The sequence below is a fragment of the Hordeum vulgare genome, chromosome 7H (genome assembly GCF_904849725.1).
Source record: "Hordeum vulgare subsp. vulgare chromosome 7H, MorexV3_pseudomolecules_assembly, whole genome shotgun sequence".
NCBI lineage: Eukaryota > Viridiplantae > Streptophyta > Magnoliopsida > Poales > Poaceae > Hordeum > Hordeum vulgare.
This window is the reverse complement of record NC_058524.1, coordinates 466,051,391-466,065,477: the sequence shown is the minus strand read 5'-3', so window position 1 is coordinate 466,065,477 and position 14,087 is coordinate 466,051,391.

Below are 14,087 nucleotides of genomic sequence, written 5' to 3'. Positions count from 1 at the left end.
TATTTATTTATTTTTTGTTATTTCCAGCATTTTTAAAAATAAGCAGACGGCAAAGAGGTGGCCGACGGCAAATAAAACCTTTGCCATCAGTCACCTCTTTGCCGTCAGCACTGTGCCAACTGACGGCAAAGAGTACCTTTTCCATGCGTCAGCAGACGGCAAAGGCAAGGCAGACGGCAAAATTCTCAATTCCAGTAGTGCATGATGATGTGTGATAGTCCACAATAGATCTACGGGTCCATATCTAGTACCTAGATGGCTTGTTCTCTCTCTATGATCTTCAATACAATGGTTGTCACGATTCTTGCGGTGATCTATTCGATGCAATCCTCTTTTGTGGTGTCTTTGTTGGGAACCGATGAATTATGGGTTTATGATCAGATTATTCATTGGAAGTAACTGAGGCTTCTTGGAATTCTATTATGCATGATTATTATAGCTTCACATTTCTTTCTGATCTATCCATTTGGTTTGACCAACTAGATTAATTTATCTTCAGTGGGAGTGGTGCGTTGTAGTGGGTACAATATTGCGGTGCTCTATATCCCGGTGACAAAAATGGGAAAGACGCGTATTTGTATTGTTGCCAAGGATAAAACGATGGTTTTTGCACACATTGCTTGTTACTTTGTCTACAACATGTCATCTTCCTCCAAGCATTACTCTGTTTGTCATGAAATTAATACCTAGAGTGGCAAGTATATAAGTGATCTCTAAGTGGACTAATAGTAGTAGATGCTGGAAGGAGTTGGTCTACATGTTTATGGACGTGATGCCCATATACACCTAATCATTTCCGTGAATAACATGTCATAACTATGCGTTGTTCTGTCATGTGCCCAACAGTAATTGTTTTACTCACCGTATGCTATGTTCAAAAGAGAAGCCTCTAGCGAGAACTATGGCCCCCGGGTCTACTTAATCATATTGACAAGAAAATGTGGGGACCCCGACTCATAACTCGTGATAACTGAATGAACGTGCACGGTGATCCCAGAGATCAATGCTCAATGATGACACAAAAACTGAATAACAAGAGTCTTACATCCTTTACGTACCGTTTAGCTGAGATATGGCCTCCATGGCAAAGTCTTCATATATTTGCAACGGAAGATCTCATCAATAACGAGAACCCATGCCATCTGCCTTAACCCTATGGGCATTCTGACTCGGAAGAGTCCTAGCTCGCACGTACGTCACCATGGTAAACTTCGTCATATCCTGTTCTATCAGGCGTGGCCAATAAAATAACCAGTGTCAAGCCAATGAGTACTTTGAATGTACTCGCAAGCAACCCATGTTTGGAACAAGGCAATAACAGAGCATGATATAGCACTAAATAGGCAATTTGCAGAAAGCTAATTTTTAGTGCAATGACATGATCAAGCTTGTAAAAGCATGCATCAACAGGTTGCAGATATCCATACAAACAAGTTATGGATTGTTGGGGAACGTCGCATGGGAAACAAAAAATTTCCTACGCGCACGAAGACCTATCATGGTGATGTCCATCTATGAGAGGGGATGAGTGATCTACGTACCCTTGTAGACCATACAACAGAAGTGTTAGTGAACGCGGTTGATGTAGTGGAACGTCCTCACGTCCCTCGATCCGCCCCGCGAACAATCTCGCGATCAGTCCCACGATCTAGTACCGAACGGACGGCACCTCCGCGTTCAGCACACGTACAGCTCGACGATGATCTCGGCCTTCTTGATACAGCAAGAGAGACGGAGAGGTAGAAGATTTCTCCGGCAGCGTGACGGCGCTCCGGAGGTTGGTGATGACCTTGTCTCAGCAGGGCTCCGCCCGAGCTCCGCAGAAACGCGATCTAGAGGTAAAACCGTGGAGGTATGTGGTCGGGCTGCCGTGGAAAAGTCGTCTCAAATCAGCCCTAAAACCTCCGTATATATAGGTGGGAGAGGGGTGGCCTTGCCTTGGGGCTCAAGGAGCCCCAAGGGGGTCGGCCGAGCCAAGGGGGAAGGTCTCCCCCCCCAAACCGAGTTCGACTTGGTTTGGTGGGTGGGAGTCCTTCCTTCCCTTCCCACCTCCTCCTTTTTTTTCTCTTTGATTTTTCTTCCAATGCGCATAGGGCCCTTTTGGGCTGTCCCACCAGCCCACTAAGGGCTGGTGCGCCACCCTCAAGGCCTATGGGCTTCCCCGGGGTGGGTTGCCCCCCCCCCCCCCGGTGAACTCCCGGAACCCATTCATCATTCCCGGTACATTCCCGGTAACTCCGAAAACCTTCCGGTAATCAAATGAGGTCATCCTATATATCAGTCTTCGTTTCCGGACCATGCCGGAAACCCTCGTGACGTCCGTGATCTCATCCGGGACTCCGAACAACATTCGGTAACCAACCATATAACTCAAATACGCATAAAACAACGTCGAACCTTAAGTGTGCAGACCCTGCGGGTTCGAGAACTATGTAGACATGACCCGAGAGACTCCTCGGTCAATATCCAATAGCGGGACCTAGATGCCCATATTGGATCCTACATATTCTACGAAGATCTTATCGTTTGAACCTCTGTGTCAAGGATTCATATAATCCCGTATGTCATTCCCTTTGTCCTTCGGTATGTTACTTGCCCGAGATTCGATCGTTAGTATCCGCATACCTATTTCAATCTCGTTTACCGGCAAGTCTCTTTACTCATTCCGTAATACAAGATCCTGCAACTTACACTAAGTCACATTGCTTGCAAGGCTTGTGTGTGATGTTGTATTACCGAGTGGGCCCCGAGATACCTCTCCGTCACACGGAGTGACAAATCCCAGTCTTGATCCATACTAACTCAACTAACACCTTCGGAGATACCTGTAGAGCATCTTTATAGTTACCCAGTTACGTTGCGACGTTTGATACACACAAAGTATTCCTCCGGTGTCAGTGAGTTATATGATCTCATGGTCATAGGAACAAATACTTGACACGCAGAAAACAGTAGCAACAAAATGACACGATCAACATGCTACGTCTATTAGTTTGGGTCTAGTCCATCACGTGATTCTCCTAATGACGTGATCCAGTTATCAAGCAACAACACCTTGTTCATAATCAGAAGACACTGACTATCTTTGATCAACTGGCTAGCCAACTAGAGGCTTGCTAGGGACAGTGTTTTGTCTATGTATCCACACATGTAAATGAGTCTTCATTCAATACAATTATAGCATGGATAATAAACGATTATCTTGATACAAGAATTATAATAATAACTATATTTATTATTGCCTCTAGGGCATAATTCCAACAGTCTCCCACTTGCACTAGAGTCAATAATCTAGTCCTCACATCATCATGCGAATTACATTGTAATAAATCTAACACCCATACAGTTCTGGTGTTGATCATGCTTAGCCCGTGGAAGAGGTTTAGTCAGCGGGTCTGATACATTCAGATCCGTGTGCACTTTGCATATATTCACGTCCTCCCCTTCGACGTAGTCGCGGATGAGGTTGAAGCGTTGTTTGATGTGTCTGGACTTCTTGTGAAACCGTGGTTCCTTTGCTAAAGCAATGGCACCCGTGTTGTCACAGAACAAGGTTATTGGATTCAGTGCGCTTGGCACCACTCCAAGATCCGTCATGAATTGCTTCATCCAGACACCCTCCTTAGCCGCCTCTGAGGCAGCCATGTACTCCGCTTCACATGTAGAATCTGCTATGACGCTTTGCTTGGAACTGCACCAGCTTACCGCACCCCAATTAAGAATAAATACGTATCCGGTTTGCGACTTAGAGTCGTCCGGATCTGTGTCAAAGCTTGCATCGACGTAAACTTTTACGGCGAGCTCTTCGTCACCTCCATATACGAGAAACATATCCTTAGTCCTTTTCAGGTACTTCAGGATATTCTTGACCGCCGTCCAGTGCACCACTCCTGGATTACTCTCGAACCTACCTGCCATACTTATGGCCAGGCTAACATCCGGTCTAGTGCACATCATTGCATACATGATAGAACCTATGGCTGAAGCATAGGGTACGGAGCGCATATGCTCTCTATCTTCATCAGTTGCTGGGCACTGAGTCTTACTCAATCTCGTACCTTGTAAAACTGGCAAGAACCCTTTCTTGGACTGTTCCATTTTGAACCTCTTCAAAACTTTATCAAGGTATGTGCTTTGTGAAAGTCCTATCAGGCATTTTGATCTATCCCTATAGATCTTAATGCCTAGAATGTAAGCAGCTTCTCCTAGGTCCTTCATAGAGAAACTTTTATTCAAGTAATCCTTTATGCTCTCCAAAAACTCCACGTTGTTTCCAATCAGCAATATGTCATCCACATATAATATTGGAAACGCCACAGAGCTCCCACTCACTTTCTTGTAAATACAAGATTCTTCAACCACTTGTATAAACCCAAATGCTTTGATCACCTCATCAAAGCGTTTGTTCCAACTCCGAGATGCTTGCACCAGTCCATAAATGGATCGCTGGAGCTTGCACACCTTGTTAGCATTCTTAGGATCGACAAAACCTTCGGGTTGCATCATATACAATTCTTCCTTAAGGTAACCGTTAAGGAACGCCGTTTTGACATCCATCTGCCAGATTTCATAATCGAAAAATGCAGCTATTGCTAACATGATTCTGACAGACTTAAGCATCGCTACGGGTGAGAATGTCTCATCATAGTCAACTCCTTGAACTTGTGAAAAACCCTTTGCCACAAGTCGAGCTTTATAAACGGTCACATTTCCGTCAGCGTCCGTCTTCCTCTTAAAGATCCATTTGTTCTGAATAGCCTTGCGGCCCTCAGGCAGTACCTCCAAAGTCCACACTTTGTTCTCATACATGGATCCTATCTCGGACTTCATGGCTTCTAGCCATTTGTTGGAATCTGGGCCCACCATTGCTTCTTCATAATTTGCAGGTTCATTGTTGTCCAACAACATGATTGACAAGACGGGATTACCGTACCACTCTGGAGCAGCACGTGGTGTCGTCGACCTGCGTGGTTCGACAGAAACTTGAACTGGAGTTTCATGATCATCATCATTAACTTCCTCCTCAACCGGCGTCGCAACGACAGAGGTTTCCCCTTGCCCTGCGCCACCATCCAGAGGGATGAGAGGTTCGACAACCTCGTCAAGTTCTATCTTCGTCCCACTCAATTCTCTCGAGAGAAACTCCTTCTCGAGAAAAGCTCTGTTTTTAGCAACAAACACTTTGCCCTCGGATTTGAGATAGAAGGTGTACCCAACTTTCTCTTTTGGGTAACCTATGAAGACGCACTTTTCCGCTTTGGGTTCCAGCTTTTCAGGCTGAAGCTTTTTGACATCAGCATCACATCCCCAAACTTTAAGAAACGACAACTTTGGCCTTTTGCCATACCACAGTTCGTATGGTGTCGTCTCAATGGATTTTGATGGTGCCCTATTTAAAGTGAATGCAGTTGTTTCTAATGCATAACCCCAAAACGATAACGGCAAATCGGTAAGAGACATCATAGATCGCACCATCTCTAATAAAGTACGATTACGACGTTCGGACACACCATTACGCTGTGGTGTTCCAGGCGGTGTCAACTGTGAAACAATTCCACATTGTCTTAAGTGAGCACCAAACTCGAAACTCAGATATTCACCCCCACGATCAGACCGTAGGAACTTGATCTTCTTGTTACGATGATTTTCAACTTCACTCTGAAATTGCTTGAACTTTTCAAATGTTTCAGACTTGTGCTTCATCAAGTAGACATAACCATATCTACTCAAATCGTCAGTGAAGGTGAGAAAATAACGATATCCGCCGCGTGCCTCCACGCTCATCGGACCACACACATCGGTATGTATGATTTCCAACAAGTCACTTGCACGCTCCATTGTTCCGGAGAATGGAGTCTTAGTCATCTTGCCCATGAGGCATGGTTCGCACGTGTCAAGTGAATCAAAGTCAAGTGACTCCAAAAGTCCATCAGCATGGAGTTTCTTCATGCGCTTTACACCAATATGACCTAAGCGTCAGTGCCACAAAAATATGGCGCTATCATTGTTAACTCTAACTCTTTTGGTCTCAATGTTATGTATGTGTGTATCTCTATCAAGATTCAATATGAACAATCCTCTCACATTGGGTGCATGACCATAAAAGATGTTACTCATAGAAATAGAACAACCATTATACTCTGACTTAAAAGAGTAACCGTCTCGCAATAAACAAGATCCAGATATAATGTCCATGCTCAACGCAGGCACTAAATAAGAATGATTTAAGTTCATAACTAATCCTGATGGTAACTGAAGTGAAACTGTGCCGGCGGCGATTGCATCAACCATGGAACCATTTCCTACGCGCGTCGTCACTTTATCTTTCGCCAGCCTTCGTCTATTCCGTAGTTCCTGTTTCGAGTTGCAAATATGAGCAACAGAACCAGTGTCGAATACCCAGGCACTACTACGAGAGCCGGTTAAGTACACATCAATAACTTGTATAACAAATATACCTGATTTTTCTTTGGCCGCCTTCTTACCTGCCAGATACTTGGGGCAATTGCGCTTCCAGTGACCCATACCCTTGCAATAGTAATACTCCGTTTCAGGCTTAGGTCCAGCTTTGGGTTTCTTCGTCGGATTGGCAACAGGCTTGCCGCTCTTCTTTGAATTACCCTTCTTGCCTTTGCCGTTTCTCTTGAAACTAGTGGTCTTATTCACCATCAACACTTGATGCTCTTTACGGAGTTCAGACTCTGTGACTTTCAGCATCGCAAACAACTCGCCGGGAGACTGGTTCATCCCTTGCATGTTGTAGTTCAACACAAAGCCTTTATAGCTTGGCGGCAGTGATTGAAGGATTCTGTCAGTGATAGGATCTTGCGGGAGTTCAATCCCCAGCTCAGCTTGACGGTTTGAGTACCCAGACATTTTGAGCACATGTTCACTGACAGACGAGTTTTCCTCCATCTTGCAAGCATAGAATTTATCGGAGGTCTCATACCTCTTGATCCGGGCGTTCTTCTGAAAGATAAACTTCAACTCCTGGAACATCTCAAATGCTCCATGACGCTCAAAGCGACGTTGAAGTCCCGGTTCTAAGCCATACAAGACTGCACATTGAACTACTGAGTAGTCCTCCTTACGTGCTAACCAAGCGTTCTTAACATCCTGATCAGCCGTAGCGGGTGGTTCATCTCCTAGCGCAGCATTAAGGACATAATCCTTCTTCCCAGCTTGTAAGATTAGCTTAAGATTACGAGCCCAGTCTACAAAGTTGCTTCCATCATCTTTCAACTTAGCTTTCTCTAGGAACGTATTAAAATTCAGGGTGACTGTCGCGTGAGCCATGATCTACAACACAAATATATTCAAAGTGGACTTAGACTATGTTCAAGATAATTAGAGTTTAACTTAATCAAAATTATACGCTAAACTCCCACTCAAAAAGTACATCCCTCTAGTCATTTGAGTGGTTCATGATCCACTTACACTAGCTCAAGTCCGATCATCACGTGAGTTGAGTATAGTTTCAGTGCTAAGCATCCCTATGCTAATCATATCATCTATATGATTCATGATCGACCTTTCGGTCTCATGTGTTCTGAGGCCATGTCTGCACATGCTAGGCTCGTCAAGCTTAACCCGAGTGTTCCGCGTGCGCAACTGTTTTGCACCCGTTGTATGTGAACATTGAGTCTATCACACCCGATCATCACGTGGTGTCTCGAAACGACGAACTGTAGCAACGGTGCACAGTCGGGGAGAACACAATTTCGTCTTGAAATTTTAGTGAGAGATCACCTCATAATGCTACCGTCGTTCTAAGCAAAATAAGGTGCATAAAAGGATTAACATCACATGCAATTCATAAGTGACATGATATGGCCATCATCATGTGCTTCTTGATCTCCATCACCAAAAGCACCGGCACGATCTTCTTGTCACCGGCGCCACACCATGATCTCCATCAACGTGTTGCCATCGAGGTTGTCGTGCTACTCATGCTATTACTACTAAAGCTACATCCTAGCAAAATAGTAAATGCATATGCAAGCACAAACATTAGTATAAAGACAACCCTATGGCTCCTGCCGGTTGCCGTACCGTCGACGTGCAAGTCGATATTATCTATTACAACATGATCATCTCATACATCCAATATATCACATCACATCGTTGGCCATATCACATCACAAGCATACCCTGCAAAAACAAGTTAGACGTCCTCTAATTTTGTTGTTGCATGTTTTACGTGGTGACCACGGGTATCTAGTAGGATCGCATCTTACTTACGCAAACACCACAACGGAGATATATGAGTTTCTATTTAACCTCATCCAAGGACCTCCCCGGTCAAATCCGATTCAACTAAAGTTGGAGAAACCGACACTTGCCAGTAATCTTTGAGCAACGGGGTTACTCGTAGCAATGAAATCAGTCTCTCGTAAGCGTACGAGTAATGTCAGTCCAAGCCGCTTCAATCCAACAATGCCGCGGAATCAAGAAAAGACTAAGGAGGGCAGCAAAACGCACATCACCGCCCACAAAAAATTTTGTGTTCTACTCGAGAAGACATCTACGCATGAACCTAGCTCATGATGACACTGTTGGGGAACGTCGCATGGGAAACAAAAAATTTCCTACGCGCACGAAGACCTATCATGGTGATGTCCATCTACGAGAGGGGATGAGTGATCTACTTACCCTTGTAGACCGTACAGCAGAAGCGTTAATGAACGCTGTTGATGTAGTGGAACATCCTCATGTCCCTCGATCCGCCCCGCGAACAATCCCGCGATCAGTCCCACGATCTAGTACCGAACGGACGGCACCTCCGCGTTCAGCACACGTACAGCTCGACGATGATCTCGGCCTTCTTGATCCAGCAAGAGAGACGGAGAGGTAGAAGAGTTCTTCGACAGCATGACGATGCTCCGGAGGTTGGTGATGACCTCGTCTCAGCAGGGCTCCGCCCGAGCTCCGCAGAAACGCGATCTAGAGGAAAAACCGTGGAGGTATGTGGTCGGGCTGCCGTGGAAAAGTCGTCTCAAATCAGCCCTGAAACCTCCGTATATATAGGTGGGAGAGGGGAGGGGGCCTTGCCTTGGGGCTCAAGGAGCCCCAAGGGGGTCGTCCGAGCCAAGGGGGAAGGTCTCCCCCTCCCAAACCGAGTTGGACTTGGTTTGGTGGGTGGAGTCCTTCCTTCCCTTCCCACCTCCTCCTTTTTTTTCTTTCTCTTTGATTTTTCTTCCAATGCGCATAGGGCCCTTTTGGGCTGTCCCACCAGCCCACTAAGGGCTGGTGCGCCACCCTCAAGGCCTATGGGCTTCCCCGGGGTGGGTTGCCCCCCCCGGTGAACTCCCGGAACCCATTCGTCATTCCCGGTACATTCCCGGTAACTCCGAAAACCTTCCGGTAATCAAATGAGGTCATCCTATATATCAATCTTCATTTCCGGACCATTCCGGAAACCCTCGTGACGTCCGTGATCTCATCCGGGACTCCGAACAACATTCGATAACCAACCATATAACTCAAATACACATAAAACAACGTCGAACCTTAAGTGTGCAGACCCTGCGCGTTCGAGAACTATGTGGACATGACCCGAGAGACTCCTCGGTCAATATCCAATAGCGGGACCTGGATGCCCATATTGGATCCTACATATTCTACGAAGATCTTATCGTTTGAACCTCAGTGTCAAGGATTCATATAATCCCGTATGTCATTCCCTTTGTCCTTCGGTATGTTACTTTCCCGAGATTCGATCGTTAGTATCCGCATACCTATTTCAATCTCGTTTACTGGCAAGTCTCTTTACTCGTTCCTAATACAAGATCCCGCAACTTGCACTAAGTCACGTTGCTTGCAAGGCTTGTGTGTGATGTTGTATTACCGAGTGGGCCCCGAGATACCTCTCCGTCACACGGAGTGACAAATCCCAGTCTTGATCCATACTAACTCAATTAACACCTTCGGAGATACCTATAGAGCATCTTTATAGTCACCCAGTTACGTTGCGACGTTTGATACACACAAAGTATTCCTCCGGTGTCAGTGAGTTATATGATCTCATGGTCATAGGAACAAATACTTGACACGCAGAAAACAGTAGTAACAAAATGACACGATCAACATGCTACGTCTATTAGTTTGGGTCTAGTCCATCACGTGATTCTCCTAATGACGTGATCCAGTTATCAAGCAACAACACCTTGTTCATAATCAGAAGACACTGACTATCTTTGATCAACTGGCTAGCCAACTAGAGGCTTGCTAGGGACAGTGTTTTGTCTATGTATCCACACATGTAAATGAGTCTTCATTCAATACAATTATAGCATGGATAATAAACGATTATCTTGATACAGGAATTATAATAATAACTATATTTATTATTGCCTCTAGGGCATAATTCCAACATAGATATCATCATAAGATGGGTTGAACGTCCCACATTCATTTGCCACGTCAAGTCATCCGACTTAACTCAGGTATCATAGTAAGTAGGGGTTGAACGTCCCACATTCATTTATAATGACAAGTCGTCTTACTTAGCTCGAGTATCATCCTACACAACCATCTTTTTCCACACACGCACATCTGGTTTATGCGAGAACAACTAGACGTAGTTTAAGCAGGATTACCCAACTGTCCTTGACCATGGACACGGCTATTCAAATAGTTTCACACTCTTCAAAGGTTGCACGCTGTACCCACGAGACTCAGGGAACTTCCGTGTCATCCACAACTCGCGGTATATCGCATACCTGAGGTAAGCACCCGAACAATGTCTTTCCCTTGGCGACACTAAAAAAAGAGTGCACTCGATTGGTACCCATCCCTCATGATGTACATCCTACGAGCCTCGCTCTAGATCGTACCATCCATGAAGGGACCAATGGTGTGCCCGGTGCCTATCAAAACAACTCATGGTCACCCTACCTAGCGCAACCATGTCACGAGAGTGACCACACCACTCTCGCCACTAGTAATGTGGGATCTCTGCTAGCATCGACCAAAGTAATCAACAAAGCCCCGTTCCCATATTTGGTATCGTGGTCGCACATGTAAGGTTGGGATGGTCAACAAATCTTAAATCTAATCCTGTTTTTGAAAGCACACACATACAACTTTTCTCAACACCATCTCCCTCGGGCATCAGTGGCACCCGACGGGGTTTTCGAAAAACCTTTGAAATCGTTCCTCTCATTGTCACCATGCATAGACTCATCCCATTTGTGTAGCAACTACTAGAAACCTAACTACTTCCCACCCGCACAACCCTCATAGGTGGTAGGGTCATGCCCAAGTGCGAGTATCGACGAGGAGTTTCTCGGAGACAACCCACCAAGGTGGTCAGCAACTTGAATCATGATGCAAATGCAACGGATCACAGTGTTATATGTCATGCAAAGATAAATGGTTTCTTAGATATGGTCAAAGGGCTTGCTTTCCTGGTTCAGCAAAGTCTTCGAGGTCTTCTCACGCTTATCGTCTAAATCCGAGCACTTCTTCTATTTCGTCATCTATCGCCGAAAACAACCAAGAGAAGCCACACAACAAGCAGAAAAACGAAAGTACTCTATAAATAGGAGTTCTATTTTTCCTGGACATCTATTGTCATAAGAAAAACACCTAAAGTTGTTCTAATGTATTTTGGATCATGGGAGATTTTTGAATAGTGGAAGAGGAGGATTTGGTGATCCTATGAGAAGTCTATAGAAAAAGTTCTTACAAAAATGAGTGGATGTGCCTATCAATTAGGGGATGATTTCATAAGAATTTAGGAAGTTGTCTCACTGAATTTGGAGTTGGTATGGTTCCCCTATGATTTTCCTAATATGGAAATAGTGGTTAAAGGAGCTATTTTTTTGGTGCAACAGAAATATTGAAAATAAAAATGTTGACTAAGGCTAGAAAAAGTAGGTCATTATATTTGGATTCTCTGTATATTGGATTTACTCCATTTGAAGTTGATGTGGAGGCTCTAGGGTTTTACAAAGTGGTGTTTAAAATATTCAAATTTGTATTTGAATATTAATACTACACAAAGTTTTCTTGGAAAAATGTGCAATGCACATATCTAGATAGTACATGATTTTACGAATTTATAGAAACTTGAATCAACATTTTTGGAGCAAAAATGAATTTTCCAGGGTTTTTTGATTATATGGAAAAAGAAGAGGAGGAATTACCAAACCCTATATGACGCTTAAGGCGCTGAATAGGGGATGGGCCTTATTGGGTTGGCCCAGCGGCTGAGCGTGGCCAGCGGAGTGGCCATGCCAAAGGTGTATTCCCGCTATGTGTTTTCCCTGAATGGTGGCTGGTTACCCGAAGGCGCCTCCACTTAAAATGTGGGCCCGATCCATTCGGCTTACTAACAGGGGGCCTCGCGTGCAGGCCCATCTTCCTACTCTCGCCCAAGTAGGAAGGGAGCAGGGGGCCAGAGCCGCGAGGCACATGCACTTGCCCCGACAGCTTCACCCACCTTCGGCGGCACTCCGGCCACCGGCGAGCTCGGGGTGGCCCGCCGCATTCGCCTTAGTGCCCCTTGGACCCGAGGACGATCGGGGGCGTCCTCGCCTTCGGCCAAAGCGTAGGAGATCAACGGCAGAGCTGGGCATGGCGCGGCGGCCGTCGGGAGGGAGAAAATGGACCACGGGGAGGACATAGGGGGCTCTGAGGTGGTCGAGGGGGGATCAGAGGAGGCTCGTAGGAGCTCGTATTTGAGCGGAAGCCGTCGGCACGGCTTCGGCCATGGGGATCATTGAAGGGCGTGGGAGGAGGAATGTGGAGGTCCACGCGATTCATGGGAGAAAGGGGAAACAAGAGAGAGACGGTACAGGCTCAAAGGGCGGCTCTTAAGGTGGGGGTGAGCAGAGGGGATTCAGTGGCCTCGGATGCTCTTCGTGCGCGGGGAGCGAGCGCGGTGTGGGTAGGAGAGGGGAGAGAAAGGAGGGGGACAGGGCGGAGCCGTGCCCAGACGCCAAGGCAGGCTGTCGGGCGAGAGGTGGGGTCTCGAGGCTGCTGGGGGCCTCGGGATGGGGCGGCTATAGTGCCCTGGTGCACTATAGCGCACTCCAGAGCTGACTTTTGGCATGCCACGCATGCCACTTGCTTCGTGGGAAAGCCCAAGCGTGTCCACTTGTGTCCTGGGCTTCTGGTGATGCCCATGAGTGCCTAGAGACTAGTGGGGGTGGCTGCAGCAAGGAGTAGAGAGGGGGAGAGCTGAGAGAGGGTGAAGACGGGGCTGTCCAGGTGGATAAATGGAGGTTTTACCCCTCCAATAATTGTGTCATGCCCATGCAAAGCTTACTGGAGGTAAAGGGGGACTGGGAGGGTCCGTGGTAAAAATTGGGGGCCAAGGAGAAGTAATTTGGGGGCTCTACGATTGAACTTTGGATTCCACCGGAAGGTGTTTTATCACTGGTTAGGCTTCCTCTGGTGCTCCAATGGTTTTGAAATTTAACAGGATAAAATGGTGGTAATAAATAAGGTAGGACACCAAATTTGGGATTTGTTGGAGAAGGTATCCAATGTAAACTTGAAAAACCTTAGAAATGGGCAGAAATGGCTTTCTGCAGATAAACCCATGCAAATTAATTCCCACAAACACACCACTTGGCGTCCTGACATTATTTGAGTATTAGAGCATGCCCAAAAAGTTTGGGATCAAGTGGAGAAACTTCACAATTTAAAGTTTCCCAATTCCAGAAATTAGTAGAAGTGGTTTTGAGGGGCTTGGCAAGTTGATTTGTTCTCCTTTATGCACCACTTGGTGTGGATCCATTATTAGAGCATTGGAACATGTCCACAAAATTTTAGCACAATTGGAGACACTTGGCAATGTTGAGTTGCTAAAATATGGCTTTGGACAAATAGAGTTTTGGAATATTTAGGTGAACCAAATCAAAGTGGATTGAGACGAAACTTGGCAAGATGATCACACATATAATGTGTGACATGTTAACATTTTATTGGAATTTATAGAGAATATTTCTTATAAAAAATATTTCAAAAACTTGAAATAGGCAGGAGGGTTTTGAAGGATTTTGACCAATATTTTGAACATGACCATGTGACGAAACTCTTTTACATGGAATATATTTGTAAAAGACCATTTCTGGCCT